Source organism: Orcinus orca, chromosome 5 (genome assembly GCF_937001465.1).
Source record: "Orcinus orca chromosome 5, mOrcOrc1.1, whole genome shotgun sequence".
Classification (NCBI taxonomy): Eukaryota; Metazoa; Chordata; class Mammalia; order Artiodactyla; family Delphinidae; genus Orcinus; species Orcinus orca.
In genome coordinates, this window is record NC_064563.1 from 139847656 (window position 1) to 139871325 (window position 23670).

Here is a 23670-nt window from a genome sequence, read left to right on the forward strand (position 1 = left end):
GCCACAACTACTGAGCCTGTGCTCTAGAGCCCGCGAGCCACAACTACTGAGCCCACATGCCACAACTACTGAAGCCCGTGCGCCTAGAGCCTGTGCTCCGCAACAAGAGAAGCCACCACAATGAGAAGCCCGCACACTGCAACGAAGAGTAGCCCCTGCTTGCCGCAACTAGAGAAAGCCCGCACGCAGCAACGAAGACCCAATGCAGCCAAAGATAAATAAAATAAATAAATTTATAAAAAAAAAAAGTCATGGACTTGCGAATGAATTTTAAGCAGCACCATTTCCTCGCTTTTGGTTAAAGATGGCACTGTTTGATCAGTCCAAACACGGCACTCTTTCTCTATGAATAGTGCCCCTGAAATCGGGCAATGCTGTGACCCGTGTGCTTGCTGAATTGAATTTCCAAGTGAATATTCATCTCAGCTTTCACGTAGAAACCGCACTTTGGTTTGTAGTCCAGCTGCTGGAGAAACTCTAAAACACGAAGGGACAGGCAGCTTTGGTGTTATTCCTACACTCAGGGTATCTTTCCCACGGAGTAAGAACTGCCGTGGCCTCGGGCCCAGAATGCTGACCTGCGAAGAACAGCCCCTCCAGCCTTTCAGGAGCCTACGATGAACCGCATGACACCCATGCCACAGATCAGACATCAGGTCAGATCTTACTCCTTTTGTACAACGGCCGTTATGTGATTTACGGAGCAAAGAATAGATACAATACGATCCTCAGAGTACGTTACAAAGTTAGAGGGTATTTCTAAGCATGAAAATATGCAACATTTCAGGAGGTAATGTCATAAAAAGAGGCATCAGACCAATAGATCACTGTCTCCATTCAACTGTAATTGCTAAAAATAACTTTAGCTCTCATTTCTGGGAGTGAGAAACTCTAGAAGTTACATTCACGTTTTTAGGAGGCCATATGTAACCTAACTTTTCCAAAGCTGAACTTGAATATAATCTAGTTAGAATTACATCCCCCTAGGACATTTCAGTATAGATTCAGATTCACAAAGCAAAGGAAAAGATAATGTGGTTTTATTCCAAAGCACAGGCTTAAACACATGGCAACACTCATCATTCCCAAAATTCCCAGTTGCTTCATTTGCTCCCAATAGTCAAGTGGCTTCTATCAGAAAATTACATGCAGTCAGAAAATTACAGGAGGCCTGCTTCTTAGGGCATAATGATCCATTCATCTGATAATTTGCTAAGTGCTTACTCTTCCCACTTGTTATTTTTTCCTTCTTGGTTAGCACATCATGCAAATTGTGACAAGAGATAAAGAAATGGAAACACTCGTAGAAAAACAGGCAAAATAAGGACAAAAAAGTAAGATACAAAATGTCTTTAAAAATAAACTTAATATTTTTAAAACTGCCTTTCATGAAAAACACTAGAGGAGAAATTTAAATGCACTAGTGTAGCCCCTCGGACACTGATTTTCAGATGGTGACGCCATATGGCCCCTGTCACTGGAATTGATACCACTGAACATGGATGCTGGGAACATCCAAGGACAACTCCAAATAGCCATCTGGCTGTGGACAAATCCACTCTGTCTCCAGAGACTTCTTTAACATTCCAACTCCGGTCTTTAAATGTGTGTATATAAGCAACACTGATCTGCAGGCTATTGTTTTATAGGTGAATCTTTGCATTTCATTGTTCTGAGGTTGATATTCTCATTGGTTAGCTATTCTTGCCAGTTTTTACTTTCTTGTTGGCCACTTTTCAGTGTTCACCAGAACCTGGGGCAGTAGCAGTGGAAACCAAGGAGCTGCCCTGCATTACCCTGTTGCTATGCCTGCTACAACGTGGTGATGAGAAGGCTGGAACTGAAAGCCAAGGAGACTTTCCACTACGAAATGCAAGATAAGCATAGGGACAGCCTCATGTGCCTGGGGAATGTAGCCAATTCTAATATGTCCAAAAAGCACCCATGCCAGGTGATCTCGAGTTGTGAAAACCAGGCAGATTTTTACTGTGCTTAATGTATTATAATAGCCAGGATTTTAAATATGTCAGCTCTTTTTGGTGTGATTTAATACAGCTTACTTGAAAGGAAAAATAAAAAATCCATCTGAACAGCTTCCAGCCGTTGGCTCTAATTTCCCACGACGGCCCATGACAAGGAACTCGCAACCCTATGGAACAGACTTGACTGGATCAGAAAAGGGCTGATTGGAATTTGTGCTCACTCTTCTTTTCCTCCTCATTCTTTCTCAACATTCCTAAGAAACATATCCAATTTTCAGGCCAAGCAGGATGGCAAAAACGACATTTACACTGGATGGCATCTAAAAATCTTTTATACCAATTTCAACATTCTAGGAAAATAACTGTATGATATCCCAATATTAACAGAAGAAAGGAAACATTTCTTCAAAGATGGCTATCTGCTCATGCTCTATGTGTTTCCTGTCTTAGATGAAATTTTTCCATTTTTCTCATGAAACCAGTTAATTATAAATCTGGAAAGTCATCTGACATTGCGTTTTAATGAATTTCTCTATTTCTCTTTTGACTTCTTAGGGAAGAAGAGAGTATAGCACAGAGAAATATTCATTCTGTAGGATATAAGATCAGAAAAGCAAGCCCATGATCTATTCACTGTTGAGTACCTAGCTCATTACGTGGCACATGGTAATTGCTTAATAAATTTTTGGCTGTATGTTAAATGACTCTTTCCAATGGGTAAGTCACTGTTTTTCTGCCACTCCCCAATACTCAAGGCTCTAACAAAGATCTTTTTAAAGATACCATGATTTTTATTCTAGAGATTTCTATCACAACTTTTCTTCTTCTCACTAGTAGCTTTCTCTTATACACCCAGAGGTCAGCTGTCTCTTGAACCCAAAGTTTCAGCTTAATTACGGAACACAAGGGCTTTGAAGTCAGACAGACATGTTCAACCATGTGGTTCTGCCACTTACCTAGTGTGGTTCATCAAACTGCTTAATTTCTCTGAGTCTCATTTTCCCCACCTGTAAAGCATTATAATTATTTCAGAAGATTATCTATAGATTAAATGAAATAATATGTATAAAACAGCAAAGTGCCTGACACACAATAGCCTATTCATGATGACTACTTTGGTAATACTCGTATCATTATTATTATCAACATGAAACTTCAGAATAATCCTGTAACATGCCTTATAAGTTAAATACTGTCACATATCTGAGAAGTTTTCTTGTTCATAAACTATATAAACTGGGTCCTTTTTTTACTGTATAATATCAAAGGAAAATTGCCTTAGTTTTTGTGCTGTCCAGGGAAAGATAAATACTAAACTATGCTATTTCTTGGATGCAAATTTCTCTAGAGCTTTCTTAAGTAGTCTATACAATGCTTTAATGGTATCACAAGCTAGCTGTAATTTTCCCAAAGTCAAACAGCCTGTCAGTGACCACAAAATACAATGGAGAAAATAGTATACCTCCATATGAATTTTCACTGAAATAAGTGTAGAGAGTGTGGAGAGATAAGATCAGATGCTCTTCTAGAAGTTTCCTTGCCCCACACATCTACTTTTCATCTTGTGGCATAGTTAAAGTGATACACACAAGTTTAAGAAGCTCAGCAGAGACTCCTTTACGTCAAGCACCATGGGTAGCTAAAAAGGAAATGGGTTGTTCACCTCAAAGAACTTGAGAAGAGATTAATACAGCAAACAAAGAGGTAGAACCACTTGTCAATACATGAACAGCATGTAGGAAGTGTGTCACCACATATGAGCAGTGGATAAAAACTTGAAAGGAAAGGATAGTAGAGTGCTATATGCTTTAGGCCACTACTCCGAATTAAATAACTAAACTACAATGGTTTGAGCTAATCTAAAAACAATAACAATTGTCATGTGTATCTAGGTTCTGAAAATCAGAGGTGAGATGGCATACATCTCATTTTCTCTCTTCCTCTACTCCCAAGTCCCATCGACAGGAAAATGAGCCCCAGTCAGCTCATCTACTCATGTGCTTTCAGCCAGCACCTGAATAACCGTGAATGGTCCTCAAATTTATTTCTGATGTCTCTCCTTCGAGCCCCAGTGCCATTAACTGCTTATTTCTTTTTGGATGTTACACAAAGACCTTATACCATCATAAGCAAATCCTATAGTCATTTTTTAAAATTTAGGTTAAATCTTAATCGTCTGTAACTTGTGAACGAGTCTGTAATTTGTGTTCTGAATAAATAGTTACCCAGCTGCGATTAATTGAGTTCTTCTTGTTAAATTTTACAGTGTCAAAGCCTCCTAAACGTGTCTACAAATGTATTCATCCTTTCACCTTACATTCATCTTTCCTAAATCAACAATTACCAGCAGGAATATCATAACCTTCGTGCTTCCTAACGTTGGCAATTTTGGTTTCATCTTCAACTCCTCCTCATCTTTGGGGTTGGAGGATGGAAGTTTGGGGGAAGCAATCCATGTCCTTTACAGTCTACAAGCTCAAAAAGGCTAAGCGAGGAAGCATCCACTGTGGCCTGAGCATTCCCTATAAAAGTCCCTCAGGATAGCTCAGAGGTGAGAGAGGGCAAAGATGGAGGCCTTGGCTGGACATGCCTGCATCCCACCCTTTAAAGGCATAAGGATTCATTCATTCTTAGTTTCAACTCAGAAACAGTAATTGAGCAGCTACAAGTGCCAAGCACTGCTTTGCTTTGGATGATGGAGATGAAGGAGTGAACAAAACCTGCCCTCATGGGGCTTGCATTCTAGAGGGGTCTGTTTCTTGGTAGTGAGAAAAAGGAGTAAAAATAACAGACCTTACAGTTGGGGTACAATATTCTTTTCAATCTTTCTAAAAGTTCTTAATTGCCAATCTAACTTCTAAGCCAAATTTCATTCCTTCTGTGCAAAATGGCATGGCCAGTCTGACCACCAAATACCAAGGGGCTTTCTTGACTATTCAAGCACATTGTTGGCCAAAGAAAGCAGGCTGCTCCGAAATGACATGGCAAAACATGTAGAGTAATTTTAATCAATTCTTTCAGCCAATTTTAAAGGTATTTATCATGAAGTAGCACAGTCTTGCTAAAATATGTCTTTAAACACAAAGAGTGCTTTGTTTCTAAACATTCGAGAAATAAAGGGAGCACCCAGACACTGTGCCTGTTTTGTAAGTTGAAGTGAAAAAGTACGACACTGAAACTCGTAGTTGATATCTCTTCAGAAGAGAAATTCATCAGCAAGGTAATAATTCCCAGTAGTTATACAAAGAAACCACAGTCTTCAGGAAAACCACATAACAGAGAATGGAATACTGGGAGCAGCCCACATAATTACTCATGATAGATAACTGTATTAAAAATTAAATATAAATTATTGTGAGCATTATACTTTTGGCACCAGATGAAAAAAGTGCTTTATGTTACTTAAAAGTTTCAATAACTGCCCTAAATTTGGCTCTGTTGAAAGTAAGCCTACCCTGAGTAAATATAAAGTGTTTATTATTTGAAGCATTGCTTTCAATACAATTGTAAGTTTAAAAAGATCTCTTGAATTCGCTAAAAGTTTCTATATGACATTGATATTTCTTAAAAGTACTAAAACTGGAGACAAAGAGGTGAATTTTAAACAGGGCCTTAAGGAAGATTATTTTAGTATATGAAAATATCTCACAGAAATGCAATAAAACACAAAAATCAATTCCAGATGATTTTTAATCTAAATATAAGAGGGAAAAATAAATCTTAAAAAAAAAAATAAGAGAACGTCTTCATGACCTTGGAGTAGGCAAAGATTCCTTAAACAGCACAAAAAAATAAAAAATAACCTTTAACAGAAAAAAAGATGAATTAAATTGTATTAAAATTAGGAATTTCTGTTCATTACTATTAAGAAAATGAAAAGGCAACCCACAGAGTGGGAAAAGATGCTTACAACAAAAACTCCAACAAGAGGAGACCTTCAAGATGGTGGAGGAGTAAGATGTGGAGATCACCTTCCTCCCCACAGATACATCAGAAATGCATCTACATGTGGAACAACTCCTACAGAACTACTGAACACTGGCAGAAGACCTCAGACCACCCAAAAGGCAAGAAACTCCCCATGTACCTGGGTAGGGCAAAAGAAAAAACAGAGACAAAAGAACAGGGATGGGACCTGCACCTCTGGGAGGGAGCTGTGAAGGAGGAAAGGTTTCCACACACTAGGAAGCCCCTTCACTGGCAGAGATGGGGCAGTGGCGGGGGGGGAGGCTTCAGAGCCATGGAGAAGAGCACAGCAATAGGGGTGCAGAGGGCAAAGCAGAGAGATTCCCACACAGAGGATCAGTGCCGACCAGCACTCACCAGCCCGAGAGGCTTGTCTTCTCACCCGCCGGGGCGGACGGGGCTGGGAGCTAAGGCTCAGGCTTTGGAGGTCGGATCCCAGGGAGAGGACTGGGGTTGGCTGCGTGAACACAGCCTGAAGGGGGCTAGTGCACCGCAGCTAGCTCGGAGGAAGTCTACGGAAACGTCTGGACCTGCCTAAGAGGCAAGAGACCACTGTTTCGGGGTGCACGAGGAGAGGGGATTCAGAGCACCGTCTAAACGAGCTCTAGAGACGGGCACAAGCCGCGGCTATCAGCACAGACACCACAGACGGGCATGAGACGCTAAGGCGGCTGCTGCAGCCACAAAGAAGCCTGTGTGCGAGCACAGGTCACCATCCACACCGTCCCTCCCGGGAGCCTGTGCAGCCCGCCACGGCCAGGGTCCCGTGATCCAGGGACAACTTCCCCGGGAGAACGCAAGGCGTGCCTCAGGCTGCTGCAATGTTACACTGGCCTCTGCTGCCGCAGGCTCACCCCACATCCATACCCCTCCCTCTCCCCGGCCTGAGTGAGCCAGAGCCCCCGAATCAGCTGCTCCTTTCACCCCGTCCTGTCTGAGCGAAGAACAGATGCCCTCAGGCGACCTACACACAAAGGTGGGGCCAAATCCAAAGCTGAGCCCCTGGGAGCTGTGAGAACAAAGAATAGAAAGGGAAATCTCTCCAGGCAGCCTGAGGAGCAGAGGATTAAATCTCCACAATCAACTTGATGTACCCTGCATCTGCGGAATACCTGAATAGACAACGAATCATCCCAAAATTGAGGCAGTGGACTTTGAGAGCAACTGTAGACTTGGGGTTTGCTTTCTGCATCTAATTTGTTTTTGGTTTTATGTTTATCTAAGTTTAGTATTTAGAGTTTATTATCATTGGTAGACTTGTTTATTGATTTGGTAGCTCTCTTCCTCCTTTTTTTTTACATATAGATATATAACTTTTTTTTTCCTTTTTCTCTTTTTGTGAGTGTATATGTGTATGCTTCATTCTGTGATTTTGTCTATGTACCTTTCCTTTTACCATTTGTCCTAGGGTTCTGTCTGTCCATTTTTTTTGTTTTATGGGGGTTTTTTTTTGGATAGTTTTTAGTGCTTGTTATCATTGCTGGCTTTGTTTTTTGGCTTCGTTGCTCCCTTCTTTCTTTCTTTCTTTCTTTTCTTTTTTTTATTACTTTTTAATGTTTTTATTTTTAATAATTTTTTATTTTACTAACTTAATTTTATTCTCTCTTTCATTCCTTTTTTCTCCCTTTTCTTCTGAGCTGTGTGGCTGACAGGGTCTTGGTGCTCTGGTCGGGTGTCAGGCCTGAGCCTCTGAGATGGGAGAGCTGAGTTCAGGACACTGGTCCACCAGAGACCTCCCGGCTCCATGTAATACCAAATGGCGAAAGCTCTCCCACAGATCTCCATCTCAACACCAAGACCCAGCTCCACTCAACGACCAGCAAGCTCCAGTGCTGGACGCCCTATGCCAAACAACTAACAAGACAGGAACACAACCCCACCCATTAGCAGAGAGGCTGCCTAAAGTCATACTAAGTTCACAGACACCCCAAAACACAGCACCATACATGGCCCTACCCACCAGAAGGACAAGATCCAGCCCCACCCACCAGAACACAGGCACCAGTCCCCCCCACCAGGAAGCCTACATAACCCACTGAACCAACCTCAGCCACTAGGGGCAGACAGCAAAAAAAACGGGAACTACGAACCTGCAGCCTGTGAAAAGGAGACCACAAACACAGTAAGTTGAGCAAAATGAGAAGACAGAGAAACACACAGCAGATGAAGGAGCAAGGTAACAACCCACCAGACCAAATAAATGAAGAGGAAATAGGCAGTCTACCTGAAAAAGAATTCAGAGTAATGAGAGTAAAGATGATCTAAAATCTTGGAAAGAGAATGGAGGAAATACGAGAAATGATTAACAAGCACCTAGAAGAACTAAAGAGCAAACAAACAATGGTGAACAACTCAAAAAAGGAAATTAAAAATTCTCTACAAGGAATCAATACCAGAATAACTGAGGCAGAAGAACAGATAAGTGACCTGGAAGATAAAAGAGTGGAAATAACTACCACAGAGCAGAATTAAGAAAAAAGAAAATAAAGAATTGAGGACACTCTCACAGACCTCTGGGACAACATTAAATGCACCAACATTTGAATTATAGGGTCCCAAAAGAAGAAGAGAAAAAGAAAGGGACTGAGAAAATATTCGAAGAGATTATAGTTCAACACTTCCCTAATATGGGAAAGAAAACAGTCAAAAATCCAGGAAGCACAGAGAGTCCCATACAGGAAAAATCCAAGCAGAAACATGCCAAGACACATCTTAATCAAACTATCAAAAATTAAATTCAAAGAAAAAATATTAAAAGCAGCAAGGGAAAAAACAGCAAATAACATACAAGGGAATCCCGATAAGGTTAACAGTGGATCTTTCAGCAGAAACTTTGCAAGCCAGAAGGGAGTGGCAGGACATATTTAAAGTGATGAAAGGGAAAAACTACAACCAAGATTACTCTACCCAGCAAGGATCTCATTCAGATTCGATAGAGAAATTAAAACCTTTACAGACAAGCAAAAGCTAAGAGAATTCAGCACCACCAAACCAGCTTTACAGCAAATGCTCAAGGAAATTCTCTAGGCAGGAAACACAAGAAAAGGAAAAGACCTACAATAACAAACCCAAAACAGTTAAGAAAATGGTAATAGGAATATACATATCGATAATAACCTTGAATGTAAATGGATTAAATGCTCCAACTAAAAGACAAAGACTGGCTGAATGGATAATAAAACAAGGCTTGTATATATGCTGTCTACAAGAGACCCACTTCAGACCTAGAGACACATACAGATAGAAAGTGAGGGGATGGAAAAAGATATTCCATGCAAAAGGAAATCAAAAGAAAGCTGCAGAAGCAATTCTCATATCAGACAAAGTAGACTGTAAAATAAAGACTCTTACAAGAGACAAAGAGGGACACTACATAATGATCAAGGGATCAATCCAAGAAGAAGATATCACAATTGTAAATATTTAGGCACCCAACATAGGAGCACCTAAATACATAAGGCAAATGCTAAGAGCCATAAAAGGGGAAATCAACAGTAAAACAATCACAGTAGGGGACTTTAACACCCCACTTTCACCAATGGACAGATCATACAAAATGAAAATCAATAAGGAAACACAAGCTTTAAATGATACATTAAACAATATGGACTTAATTGATATTTATAGAAAGTTCCATCCAAAAACAACAGAATACACTTTCTTCTCAAGTGCTCATGGAACATTCTCCAGGATAGATCATATCTTGGGTCACAAATCAAGCCTTGGTAAATTTAAGAAAATTGAAATGTTATCAAGTATCTTTTCCAACAACAACACTATGAGACTAGATATCAATTACAGGAAAAAATCTGTAAAAAATACAAACACATGGAGGTTAAACAATATACTACTAAATAATCAAGAGATCACTGAAGAAATCAAAGCAGAAATCAAAAGCTACCTAGAAACAAAAGACAATAAAAACACGATGACCCAAAACCTGTGGGATGCAGCAAAAGAAATTCTAACAGGGAAGTTTACAGCAATACAATCCTACCTCAAGAAACAAGAAACATCTCAAATTAACACCTAACCTTACACCTAAAGCAGTTAGAGAAAGAAGAACAAAAAAACCCCAAAGTTAGCAGAAGGAAAGAAATCATAAAGATCAGATCAGAAAGAAATGAAAAACAAATGAAGGAAACAATAGAAAAGATCAATAAAACTAAAAGCTGATTCTTTGAGAAGATAAACAAAATTGATAAACCATTAGTCAGACTCATCAAGAAAAAAAGGGAGAAGACTCAAATCAATAGAATTAGAAATGAAAAGGGAGAAGTAACAACTGACACTGCAGAAATACAAACGATCATGAGAGATTACTACAAGCAACAATATGCCAGTAAAATGGACAACCTAGAAGAAATGAACAAATTCTTAGAAAAGTACAACCTTCCGAGACTGAACCAGGAAGAAATGGAAAATAAAAACTGACCAATCACAAGCACTGAAATTGAGACTGTGATTAAAAATCTTCCAACAAACAAAAGCCCAGGACCAGATGGCTTCACAGGCGAATTCTATCAAACATTTAGAGAAGAGCTAACACCTATCCTTCTCAAACTCTTCCAAATATAGCAGAGGGAAGAACACTCCCAAACTCACTCTAAGGCCACCATCACACTGATACCAAAACCAGACAAAGATGTCACAAAGAAAGAAAACTTTCTTAGGCCAATATCACTGATGAACATAGATGCAAAAATCCTCAACAAAATACTAGCAAACAGAATCCAACAGCATATTAAAAGAATCATACACCATGATCAAGTGGGGTTTATCCCAGGAATGCAAGGATTCTTCAACATATGCAAATCAATCAATGTGGTAAACCATATTAACAAATTGAAGGAGAAAAACCAAATGATCATCTCAACAGATGCAAAAACAGCTTTTGACAAAATTCAACACCCATTTATAATAAAAACCCTCCAGAAAGTAGGCACAGAGGGAACTTACCTCAACATAATAAAGGCCATATATGACAGACCCACAGCCAACATCATTCTCAGTGGTGAAAGCTGAAACCATTTCCTCTAAGATCAGGAACAAGACAAGGTTGACCACTCTCACCACTATTATTCAACATAGTTTTGGAAGTTTTAGCCATAGCAATCAGAGAAGAAAAAGAAATAAAAGTAATCCCAATCAGAAAAGAAGAAGTAAAGCTGTCACTTTTTGCAGATGACATGATACTATACATAGAGAATCCTAAAGATGCTACCAGAAAACTACCAGAGCTAATCAATGAATTTGGTAAAGTAGCAGGATACACAATTAATGCACAGAAATCTCTTGCATTCCTATATACTAATGATGAAAAATCTGAAGGAGAAATTAAGGAAACACTCCCATTTACCATTGCAACAAAAAGAATAAAATACCTAGGAATAAACCTACCTAAGGAGACAAAAGACCTGTATGCAGAAAACTATGAGACACTGATGAAAGAAATTAAAGACAATACAGACAGATGGAGAGATATACCATGTTCTTGGATTGGAAGAATCACCATTGTGAAAATGACTATACTACCCAAAGCAATCTACAGATTCAATGCAATCCATATCAAACTACCAATGGCATTTTTCACAGAACTAGAACAAAAACTTTCACAATTTGTATGGAAACACAAAAGACCCCAAATAGCCAAAGCAATCTTGAGAAAGAAAAATGAAGCTGGAGGAATCAGGCTCCCTAACTTCAGAGTATACTACAAAGCCACAGTAATCAAGACAGTATGGTACCGGCACAAAAACAGAAATATAGGTCAATGGAACAGGATAGAAAGCCCAGAGATAAACCCACACACATATGGTCATCTTATTATTATTATTTTTTTTTTACAGTACGCGGGCCTCTCACTGTTGTGGCCTCTCCCATTGTGGAGCACAGGCTCCAGACACGCAGGCTCAGTGGCCATGGCTCACGGGCCTAGCGGCTCCATGGCATAAGGGATCTTCCCGGACCAGGGCACGAACCCGTAGCCTCTGCATTGGCAGGCGGACTCTCAACCACTGCACCACCAGGAAAGCCCTGGTCAGCTTATTTTTGATAAAGGAGGGAAGAATATACAACAGAGAAAAGACAGCCTCTTCAATAAGTGGTGCTGGGAAAACTGAACAGCTACATGTAAAAGAATGAAATTAGAACACTCCCTCACACCATACACAAAAATAAATTAAAAATGGGTTAGAGACCTAAATGTAAGACCAGACAGTATAAAACTCTTAGAGGAAAACATAGGAAAAACACTCTTTGACATAAACCACAGCAAGATCTTTTTTGACCCACCTCCTAGAGTAATGGAAATAAAACCAAAAATAAACAAATCAGACCTAATTAAACTTCAAAGCTTTTGCACAGCAAAGGAGACCATAAACAAGACAAAAAGACAACCCTCAGAATGGGAGAAAATATTTGCTAATGTAACAACAGACAAAGGATTAATCTCCAAAATATACAAACAGCTCGTGGAGCTCAATATCAAAAAAACAAACAATTCAATTAAAAAATGCGCAGAAGACCTAAACAGACATTTCCCCAAAGAAGACATACAGATGGCCAAGAGGCACATGAAAATATGCTCAACATCGCTAATTATTAGAGAAATGCAAATCAAAACTACAATGAGATATCACCTCACACCAGTCAGAATGGCCATTAAGAAAAAATCTGGAAAAGGTGTGGTGAAAAGTGAACTCTCCTGCACTGCTGGTGGGAATGTAAATTGATACAGCCACTGTGGAGAACAGTAAGGAGGTTCCTTAAAGAACTAAAAATAGAACTACTATATGACTCAGCAATCCCACTATTGGGCATATACCCTGAGAAAACCATAATTCATAATTATGGTTTTGAATGTTCAATGTTCATTGCAGCACTATTTACAATAGCCAGGACATGGAAGCAACCTGAGTGTCCATCGACAGATGAATGGATAAAGAAGATGTGGCATATATATACAATGGAATGTTACTCAGCCATAAAAAGAAACAAAATTGAGTCATTTGTAGTGAGCTGGGTGGACCTAGAGTCTGTCATACAGAGTAAAGTAAGTCAGAAAGAGGAAAACAGTTACCATATGCTAACACATATATATGGAATCTAAAAAAAAAATGGTACTGATGAATCTCGTGGCAGGGCAGGAATAAAGACGTAGACATAGAGAATGGACTTGAGCACATGGGGTGGTAGGGGGAAGCTGGGGTGAAGTGAGAGTAGCATCAACATATATACACTACCGAATGTAAAATAGTTAGCTAGTGGGAAGCAGCTGCATAGCACAGGGAGATCAGCTCGGTACTTTGTGATGACCTAGAAGGGTGGGATAGGGAGGGTGGGAGGGAGGCTCAAGAGGGAGGGGATATCGGAATATATGTATACATATAGCTGATTCATTTTGTTGTACAACAGACGCTAACACAGTATTGTGAAGCAATTATACTCCAATAAAGATCTAAAAAAAAAAAAACAACAAAGAAATCAACTAGAAAGATTTCATTTATGAAACTGGTTGGAAGACATCTTTGTATTTTAAATCACTGGGGCCATATTGCTTGGGACTCTCATCTAAACTCCCTGTTGTGTTGTGTGAAGGTTCAAATGTCAAAATAATATTTTCTCTCTGGAGTGATATAATGTGATTTCAGGCTGACACATACCCGTTCCCAAGCCTATAGGCTCAATGGGTGCCTGCCTTTAGGTGGACTCACTATTCCTGCTCACCTGTGTGGGTACATTCAGGACTGTTCAGAGACAGTGCCAATGCCAGTACCTTACAGAGACAGTTGATAGCAGTGCAAACCCGAAATGCTTTAAGAAGAACAATGGAACTTGATTTAATGCTGAGAATGACAGTCTAATTATCTGAGGTCAGAGACCAGCAACTAGTGCTTATGATTGATTCTGGATAGCTGAACGTGGTTTTCTACCTTTGGAGTGAGTCTAGAGGCTGATCTCCTTTAAAAAGGAGTAATTTTCATGTCACCTTTAAGAGTATAGGTTGGCAAGTTATGGCCAGTAGGCCAAACGCAGCCCTCAGCCTGTTTTTGTAAACAGTTTTGTGAATGAAGGTAGGTCACAGGCACGCTCATTTATTTGATGTATTATCTATGACGACTTACATGCTACAACAGTGGGGTTGAATAATTGTGGCTGAGCCTCTAAGGACTGTAAAGTCTAAAATATTTACTATTTGGCCCTTTACAGGAAAAGTCTGCCACCTCCGTCCTGGTGTGTAGGCATTGAGAGACCATATATACCTGGGGACAGCCACATGAGGTTGGCTGTCACTGGGACTCTTAATATCCCTCTTCTGCATTTCTTACCCTCCTACAGGCTGCTATTTAATTTGTTTTATTTATTTTATTTTATTTTAAAACCACCTTCAAATACCCACGTCCTCTTACTTTGTTAGGATTCAGTGGAAAGAGATATCTCTCCGTATAAAATGGTTAGTGGGTTGCAATGCTAAAGAAATTTATATCAAAATATTAGAAGTTCAATGTGATATTCTTGCAGTTTTTCTATAGGTCTGGAATTTTTTTTTTAACTGAAGAGATTAACAAAAAATTGAGAAATAAGGAATTTATCCTCAGGTATACACACACGTTTACAGACACATATGTAGAAAAATATCCATTACAGCACTATTTACAATAAGCAAAGATTAATAGACATAAATGTCTGTTAACATGGTTAAATGGTGGCATGTTCATTCATTCATACAATGGATGACTGTGCAGCTATAAAAAAGGAGATGCCCCTTTTTAACTGTTGGAAGATTTAAATGTTAAATGCAGAGCAGTTTGGTATGGAAAAGAGGGAAGGATACGATGGAATATAGAGATATGGCTATAGATTTTTTCCAATAAATATTCAGTCTCTGGAAAGTTATATAGGAAACTGGTAACACTGGTTGCCTCTAATCCTGGGAGATGAGTTAAGAAGGGAGGCATTTTTCCATATAACCCTTTGTAATTTTTGAGTTTCTAACCACGCAAGCAAATTACTTTTTCAAAAAATAAAAACGAAGATAGAGAACATTTTTTAAAAGAGGAAAAAAAGTGTAGTGTGTTGCTCATATTGAATTACCCAAGTGACGTAATTGGCCAAGGTCAACCTCCCTATTAGTAAACATCAGGCTGAACCCATGTCTAAACCAGAGCCCAGAAGCTACTCAAAAGAGAGTTCGAGGTGGAATGAAGGCTTTGCTGTGACGGAGATGAGAACATTCATTGTCTTTTTTTTAAATCCACTGACTCTGCTGGCAAAATATTAAGAAACTTCAATCAGAAGCGAACATTAACTAACGTGTTTGACTGTTTCCACTTTGCTCCTTTGACGGCTGCTTAACCTGACTGATGAGTAGGTTAATGCAACTATGACCACTGAAAATTCCTATGGTGTTAAGGGATGTAGAAATGTAGTGCTTACATTTTCATTATTAAAGCTTAGATTTACCGAGCTACACCCACTGCTGGGTTTCTACCACCCAACCAGACCCCAGGGACTATTTTTAGCACCTAGATGCAGACTTCCAGGGAAGCTTTCATTGGTGAATGACCTTGCATCTTCCTCCCCACCCTGCTGCTGCTGCCATATGGATACATTTTCCCCATAGTAGTATATTATTTTTGATGTTCTTCATTATTCTTTAACGTCCTAAACTTTTTCCAATGCAAATATACTACCTGAAGTAATTCTCACCTATGCAACTTGAAAGTAATTATTTTAATCAAGTTAAAAAAACCTTTGTGTATAGACACAGTAATGTACACATATTACAAGTCTACAGTGAATATTACAAGCTGAATGAATTTTCATAAACTGAACAATCCTTGATCAAGGAACAGAAACTTAATTGCATCCAGAAGCCCTCCTCCACCCCCTGTCCAGTTTCTACCCACTGGTCTCTCCCAAGTATAACCATTATCCTGACTTACTTTTGTAATTTATATAAATGGAATCATACACGATGTATTGCTTTGTATTGGTTTCTTTTATTCATCTAAATTGTTGCGTGAAACTGTAGACTTCTCATCCTCATTGCTGTATGAATTTCTATGAAGCAACCATATCACAGTTTATTTGTCCATTGTACCGATGATGGGCGTTTAGCTAGTTTCCCGTTCAGGGTTATTGTAAGTGGTGCTACTGTGAACATGTTTGTACGTATTTTTTGAGGAATATTTGTACACATTTCTGTTACCTCTATCTAAGAGTACAATTTCTGGGTTACAGGGTACACATACGTTTAGCTTTAGCACAGTGGTTTCAAGAATTCACATGAATCAGATTACCAGGAGGGCTTGTTCAACCACAGATCTCTGGGACTCGCCTGGAGTTTCTGACTCAGTAGGTCTGGGGTGAGGCCCGAGAATTTGTACTTCTGAAAAGTTCCAGGTGATGCTTTTGCTCCTGGTCCAGGGACCACACTTTGAGAACCTTTGCTTAGCAGATGCTGCCAAACAGTTTTACAAAATATTTGTACCATTGACCCTCCTGTCAGCAGCGTAGAATGCCGGTTGCTCCATTTGGTACTAGTCTCCTTCTTTTAAATTGCAGGCATACGGATTGAAAAGGAAGGTTATCTTCTTGCGGTTTTAATTTGCCTTTCCCTAGCGGCTAACGAAGTTGAGCTCCTTTCCATAAGTTCATTGGCCATTTGGATATCTTTTAATGTGAAGTCTGTGTTAAAGTCTTTTGCTCATTTTTCTATTGGGTTGTCTTTCTCTTCCTTATTGAGTTGTAGGAATTCTTTATTTATTGTAGGCATCCGTTGTCTGTTGGAGTTTTTTTTTTTTTATGTTGTTCATACTGAATTTCAATTGTTGATTGACTATCCTTTTTTTTTAAACATCTTTATTGGAGTATAATTGCTTTACAATGGTGTGTTAGTTTCTGCTTTATAACAAAATGAGTCAGCTATACATATACATATATTCCCATATCTCTTCCCTCTCGCGTCTTCCTCCCACCCACCCTCCCTATCCCACCCCTCTAGGGGGTCGCAAAGCACCGAGCTGATCTCCCTGTGTTATGTGGCTGCTTCCCACTAGCTATCGGTTTTACATTTAGTAGTATATATATGTACATGCCACTCTCTCACTTTGTCCCAGCTTACCCTTCCCCCTCCCCGTGTCCTCAAATCCATTCTGTAGTAGGTCTGCATCTTTATTCCCATCCTGCCCCTAGGTTCTTCATGACCTTTTTTTTTCCTTCTTTTTTTTAGATTCCATATGTATGTGTTAGCATACAGTGCTTGTTTTTCTCTTTCTGACATACTTCACTCTGTATGACAGACTCTAGGTCCACCCAGCTCACTACAAATAACTCAATTTCGTTTCTTTTTATGGCTGAGTAACATTCCATTGTATATATGTGCCACATCTTCTTTATCCATTCATCTGTCGATGGACACTCAGGTTGCTTCCATGTCCTGGCTATTGTAAATAGTGCTGCAATGAACATTGGACATTCAAAACCATAATTTTGAATTATGGTTTTCTCAGGGTATATGCCCAATAGTGGGATTGCTGAGTCATATGGTAGTTCTATCTGTTTTTAGTTTTTTTAAGGAACCTCCATACTGTTCTCCACAGTGGCTATATCAATTTACATTCCCACCAGCAGTGCAGGAGAGTTCACTTTTCACCACACCCTTTCCAGATTTTTTCTTAATGGCCATTCTGACTGGTGTGAGGTGATATCTCATTGTAGTTTTGATTTGCATTTCTCTAATAATTAGCGATGTTGAGCATATTTTCATGTGCCTCTTGGCCATCTGTATGTCTTCTTTGGGGAAATGTCTGTTTAGGTCTTCTGCGCATTTTTTAATTGAATTGTTTGTTTTTTTGATATTGAGCTCCACGAGCTGTTTGTATATTTTGGAGATTAATCCTTTGTCTGTTGTTACATTAGCAAATATTTTCTCCCATTCTGAGGGTTGTCTTTTTGTCTTGTTTATGGTCTCCTTTGCTGTGCAAAAGCTTTGAGGTTTAATTAGGTCTGATTTGTTTATTTTTGGTTTTATTTCCATTACTCTAGGAGGTGGGTCAAAAAAGATCTTGCTGTGGTTTATGTCAAAGAGTGTTTTTCCTATGTTTTCCTCTAAGAGTTTTATACTGTCTGGTCTTACATTTAGGTCTCTAACCCATTTTTAATTTATTTTTGTGTATGGTGTGAGGGAGTGTTCTAATTTCATTCTTTTACATGTAGCTGTTCAGTTTTCCCAGCACCACTTATTGAAGAGGCTGTCTTTTCTCCACTGTATGTTCTTGCCTCCTTTGTCATAAATTAGTTGACCAAATGAGCATGCGTTTATCTCTGGGCTTTCTATCCTGTACCATTGATCTATATTTATGTTTTTGTGCCAGCACCATAGTGTCTTGATTACTGTAGCTTTGTAGTATAGTTTGAAGTCAGAGAGCCTGATTCCTCCAGCTCCATTTTTCTTTCTCAAGATTGCTTTGGCTATTTGGGGTCTTCTGTGTTTCCATACAAATTGTAAAATTTTTGTTCTAATTCTGTGAAGCATGCCATTGGTAGTTTGATAGGAATTACATTGAATCTTTAGATTGCTTTGGGTAGTATAGTCATTTTCACAATATTGATTGTTCCAATCCAAGAACATGGTATATTTCTCCATCATTTTACGTCATCTTTGATTTCTTTCATCAGTGTCTTATAGTTTCCTGAGTACAAGTTTTTCACCTCCTTTAGGTTTATTCCTAGGTATTTTATTCTTTTTGTTGTGATGGTAAATGGGATTGTTTCCTTAATTTCTCTTTCTGATTTTCATTGTTAGTGTATAGGAATGCAAGAGATTTTTGTGCATTAATTTTGTATCCTGCCACTTTACCAAATTCATTGATTAGCACTAGTAGTTTTCTCACGGAATCTTTAGGATTCTTTATGTATAGTATCATGTCATCTGCAAACAGTGACAATTTTACTTGTTTGTTTCCAAGTTGTGTTCGTTTTATTTCTTTTACTTCTCTGATTGCTGTGGCTAGGACTTCCAAAACTATGTTGAATAAAAGTGGTGAGAGTGGACATCCTTGTCTTGTTCCTGATCTTAATGGACATGCTTTCAGTTTTTCACCATTGAGAACAATGTTGGCCGTGGGTTTGTCATATATGGCCTTTATTATGTTGGGGTAGGTTCCCTCTATGCCCATTTTCTGGAGAGTTTTTATCATAAATGGGTATTGAATTTTGTCAAAAGCTTTTTCTGCATCTATTGATATGATCATATGGTTTTTATTCCTTAATTTGTTAATATGGTGTATCACATTGATTTGCATATATTGAAGAATCCTTGCATTCCTGGGATAAACCCCACTTAATCATGGTGTATGATCCTTTTAATATGTTGTTGGATTCTGTTTGCTAGTATTTTGTTCAGCATTTTTGCCTCTATGTTCATCAGTGATACTGGTCTATAATTTTCTTTTCTTGTGATATTTTTTTCTGGTCTTGGTATCAGGGTGATGGTGACTTTGTAGAATGAATTTGGGAATGCTCCTCCCTCTGCAATTTTTTGGAAGAGTTTGAGAAGGATCAGTGTTAGCTCTTCTCTGAATGTTTGATAGAATTCACCTGTGAAGCCATCTGGTCCTGGCCTTTGTTGATTGGAAAATTTTTAATTAGAGTTTCAATTTCATTACTTGTGATGGGTCTGTTTATATTTTCTAATTCTTTCTGGTTCAGTCTTGGAAAATTGTACCTTTTCAAGGAGTTCTCCATTTCTTAGTGGTTGTTCATTTTATTGGCATATAGTTGTTTGTAGTAGTCTCTTATAATCCTTTATATTTCTGCATTGTCAGTTGTGATTTCTCCTTTTTCATTTCTAATTTTATTGATTTGTGTCCTCTCCCTGTTTTCCTTGATGAGTCTGGCAAAGGGTTTATCAATTTTGTTTATCTTCACAAAGAACCAGCTTTTAGTTTTATTGATCTTTGCTATTGTTTTCTTCATTTCTATTTCATTTATTTCTGCTCTGATATTTATGACTTCTTTCCTTCTACTGACTTTGGGTTTTCTTTGTTCTTCTTTCTCTAGTTGCTTTAGGTGTAGGGTTACATTCGTTATTTGAGACTTTTCTGTTTCTTGAGGTGAGACTGAATTGCCGTAAACTTCCCCCTTAGAATTGATTTTGCTGTGCCCCATAGCTTTTGGGTCGTTGTGTTTTCATTGTCATTTCTTTCTATGTATTTTTTTATTTCTTCTTTGATTTCTTCAGTGATTTCTTGGTTATTTAGTAGTGCACTGTTTACCCTCCATGTGTTTGATGGTTTTTACAGGTTTTTTTCCTGTAATTGATTTCCAATCTCATAGCATTGTGGTCAGAAAAGATGCTTGATAAAATTTCAATTTTCTTAAATTTTCCAAGGCTTGATTTGTGACCCAAGATGTGATCTATCCTGGAGAATGTTCCATGTGCCCTTGAGAAGAAAGTGTATTCTGCCACTTGTGGGTGGAATGTTCTATAAATATCAATTAAATCTATCTCATCTACGGTGTCATTTAAAGCTTGTGTTTCCTTATTTATTTTCTGTTTGGATGATCTGTCCACTAGTGTAAGTGGGGTGTTAAAGTCCCCTACTCTTAATGTGTTACTGTCAATTTCCCCTTTCATGGCTCTTAGCATTTGCCTTATGTATTGAGGTGCTTCTATGTTGGGTGTATAAACATTTATAATTGTTATATCTTCTTCTTGGATTGACCCCTTGATCATTATGTAGTGTCCTTCCTTATCTCTTGTAACAGTCTTTATTTTAAAGTCTATTTTGTCTGATACAAGTATTGCTACTCCAGCTTTCTTTTCATTTCCATTTGCACGGAATATCTTTTTCCATCCCTCACTTTCAGTCTGTATGTGTCCCTAGGTCTGAAAAGGGTCGCTTGTAGACAGCATATATATGGGTCTTGTTTTTGTATCCATTCAGCCAGTCTGTGTCTTTTGGTTGAAGCATTTAATCCATTTACATTCAAGGTTATTATCAATATGTATGTTCCTATTACCATTTTCTTAATTGTTTTGGGCTTGTTTTTGTGGGTCTTTTTCTCCTCTTGTGTTTCCCACCTAGAGAAGTTTCTTTAGCATTTGTTGTAAAGCTGGTTTGGTGGTGCTGAATTATCTTAGCTTTTGCTTGTCTGAAAAGCTTTTGATTTCTCCATCGAATCTGAATGAGGTCCTTGCTGGGTAGAGTAATCTTGGTTATAGGTTTTTCTCTTTCATCACTTTAAGTATATCCTGCCACTCGCTTCTGGCCTGCAGAGTTTCTGTTGAAAAATCAGCTGATAACGTTATGGGGATTCCTTTGTATTTTTTTTGTTTGTTTTTCTGTTGCTGCTTTTAATATTTTTTCTTTGAATTTAATTGTTAGTTTGATTAATATGTGTCTTGGCATGTTTCTCCCAGGGTTATCCTGTATGGGACTCTCTGTGCTTCCTGGACTTGGGTGACTACCTCCTTTCCCATGTTAGGGAAGTTTTCCACTATAATCTCTTGAAATATTTTCTCAGTCCCTTTCTTTTCCCCTTCTTCTTCTGGGACCCCTATAATTCGAATGTTGGTGCATTTAGTGTTGTTGCAGGGGTCTCTGAGATTGTCTTCAATTCTTTTCATTCTTTTTTCTTTATTCTGCACTGTGGCAGTTATTTCCACTCTTCTGTCTTCCAGCTCACTTACTCGTCCTTCTGCCTCAGTTATTCTGTTATTGATTCCTTCTAGTGTATTTTTCATGAGTTATTGTGTTGTTCATCTCTGTTTGTTTGTTCTTTAGTTCTTCTAGATCTTTGTTAAACATTTCTTGTATTTTCTCAATTCGTGCCTCCATTCTATTTCCAAGATTCTGGATCATCTTTACTATCATTACTCTGAATTCTTTTTCAGGTAGATTGCATATTTCCTCTTCATTTATTTGGTCTTGTAGGTTTTTACCTTGCTCCTTCCTCTGTGACATATTTTTTTGCCATCTCATCTTTTTCTTTTCCTTTTTTTAATGTGTGGGATTGTGTTCCTGTCTTACTGGTTGTTTGGCCTGAGGTTTCCAACAATGCAGCTTGTAGGCTGTTAGGTAGAGCTGGGTCTTGGTGCTGAGATGAGAACCTCCATGAGACCTCACTCTGATGAATATTACCTCGGGTCTGAGGTTCTCTGTTAGTCCAGTGGTTCAGGTTCGGAGTTTCCACCACAGGAGCCTTGGCCTGACCCCTGGCTCGTGAACCAAGATCCCCCAAGCCATGTGGGGCAGCAAAAAAAAAAAAAAAGAGAGAGAGAGAACAATAACAAAGTAAAAAATAAAATTAGACTAGGAAACTAACAGATATGTTAGAAAAAATATAAAAATAAAAATATAGATGAAACAACAACCGGAAGGTAAAACAGAACCACAACAGTAAAAAAGAGGAGGAGGAAAAAAAAAGGTGGAAAAGGCCTTGGTTGTGGAGGGCAGGGCGTAAGCAGGGGTGAGGTTTAGGTGGTGGGCAGGGTCTATGCTTAGGACCCACCGGGCTGGAAAAGGTCCCAGGGGGTGTGGGGGGTGGAGCTTAGGCTCAACAGAACAGAAGGGGCCCAGGTGTGCCTCCTGCCTCTGGTCTCAGAGCGTGGGAGACCCAACCTGGGAGCCCAGCAGGCTTCCTAGGGTCGAGTGGATGGGCAAACACCCTCCACTTCTCTCCCACTCCCCCAGTCCTGGAAGGCCTCTCCTGCCTGCCTCTCCTGTCCTCTCCCAGCTTCCCTCCTAGGCCCCCAGGACCAACCCGGCCCAGAAGGGACCTCTGAAGGCGTAGGACATGGCCTGAGAGCAAGGCAGACTTCCGTAGCTGATTGGGCAGGGGAAACGCTGGGCACACTCCCCCCGATCTGAGCCCCCAAGGGTCCCTCCAGGATTGGGAACCCCTCCCCCCTCTCAGCCACCCCTCAGGGGCGCTGGTCCTATCCAGCCTCCACTTCTCCTCCCCCTTCAGTCCCCCAATGTCCTACTAGTTCTCTTGGGGGTTCTTCCATGTCCCTGGGTGTCAGGATCCCCTACCAGCTTCCGGCAGGCGCCTTAGTAGTGGCGAGACATGAACACCGCGTCTTCCCACACTGCCATCTTGACTCTGCCTCCTGATTTCTTTTAAGCCATGTAATTTTCCCTCTTGAATCAGATATCTTATTTCATTGGGTTATTATTTCCCTGGAGGTAAGGGACTGGCAGAACGTCTTTATCAAATAGCAACAAGTTACACTTTCAGTGCCCTAGAAATGTACAACAATAATAATTAATTCAAAGCTCAGCTGGAGAGTAAGTGCATCTCCTGTTCCTTCTCACCACTGTTTTGTTTGTTTGTTTGTGTTTTTGTTTTTTGGGTTTTTTTATTTTTTTGGTCGCACCACACAGCATGTGGGATTGAACCTGCACCCCCCTGCATTGGCAGTGCGGAGTCTTTACCACTGAACCACCAGGGAAGTCCCTCATTACTGTTTTTGATCAACTTCATTCACACCCATGTTCTCATACTTCCCTTCTGTTCCATGCATGTTTTATGTTTCTGACCCTTTTCCTCTTATTTCAAACCAACAAAAAGTAAACAAATTTTTAAACGTTGAGGGCAGCAAGACTTATCTATTGAAAAGGGGGCATTTAAGAAAATGTCTTTCACACAGCCTTTGGAGACTGTTCTTTGAGAGCAAGAACATATGTCCAGAATAGTATGGATTAGAGCC

At 39.3% G+C, this 23670-nt stretch overlaps 1 protein-coding gene across 2 annotated transcripts in view; it reads right to left on the reverse strand.

The window, feature by feature from the left end:
• Window positions 1-2880: 2880 nt before the first annotated feature.
• The window catches only part of SETD4 (SET domain containing 4), a 282732-nt gene continuing 261942 nt past the window's right edge, over window positions 2881-23670 (reverse strand). For both annotated transcript variants that reach the window (XR_007477398.1, XR_007477396.1), the window contains exon 14: window positions 2881-2989. The gene's annotated coding sequence lies outside the window, so the exon portion shown is untranslated. The remainder of the gene's footprint in view (window positions 2990-23670) is intronic.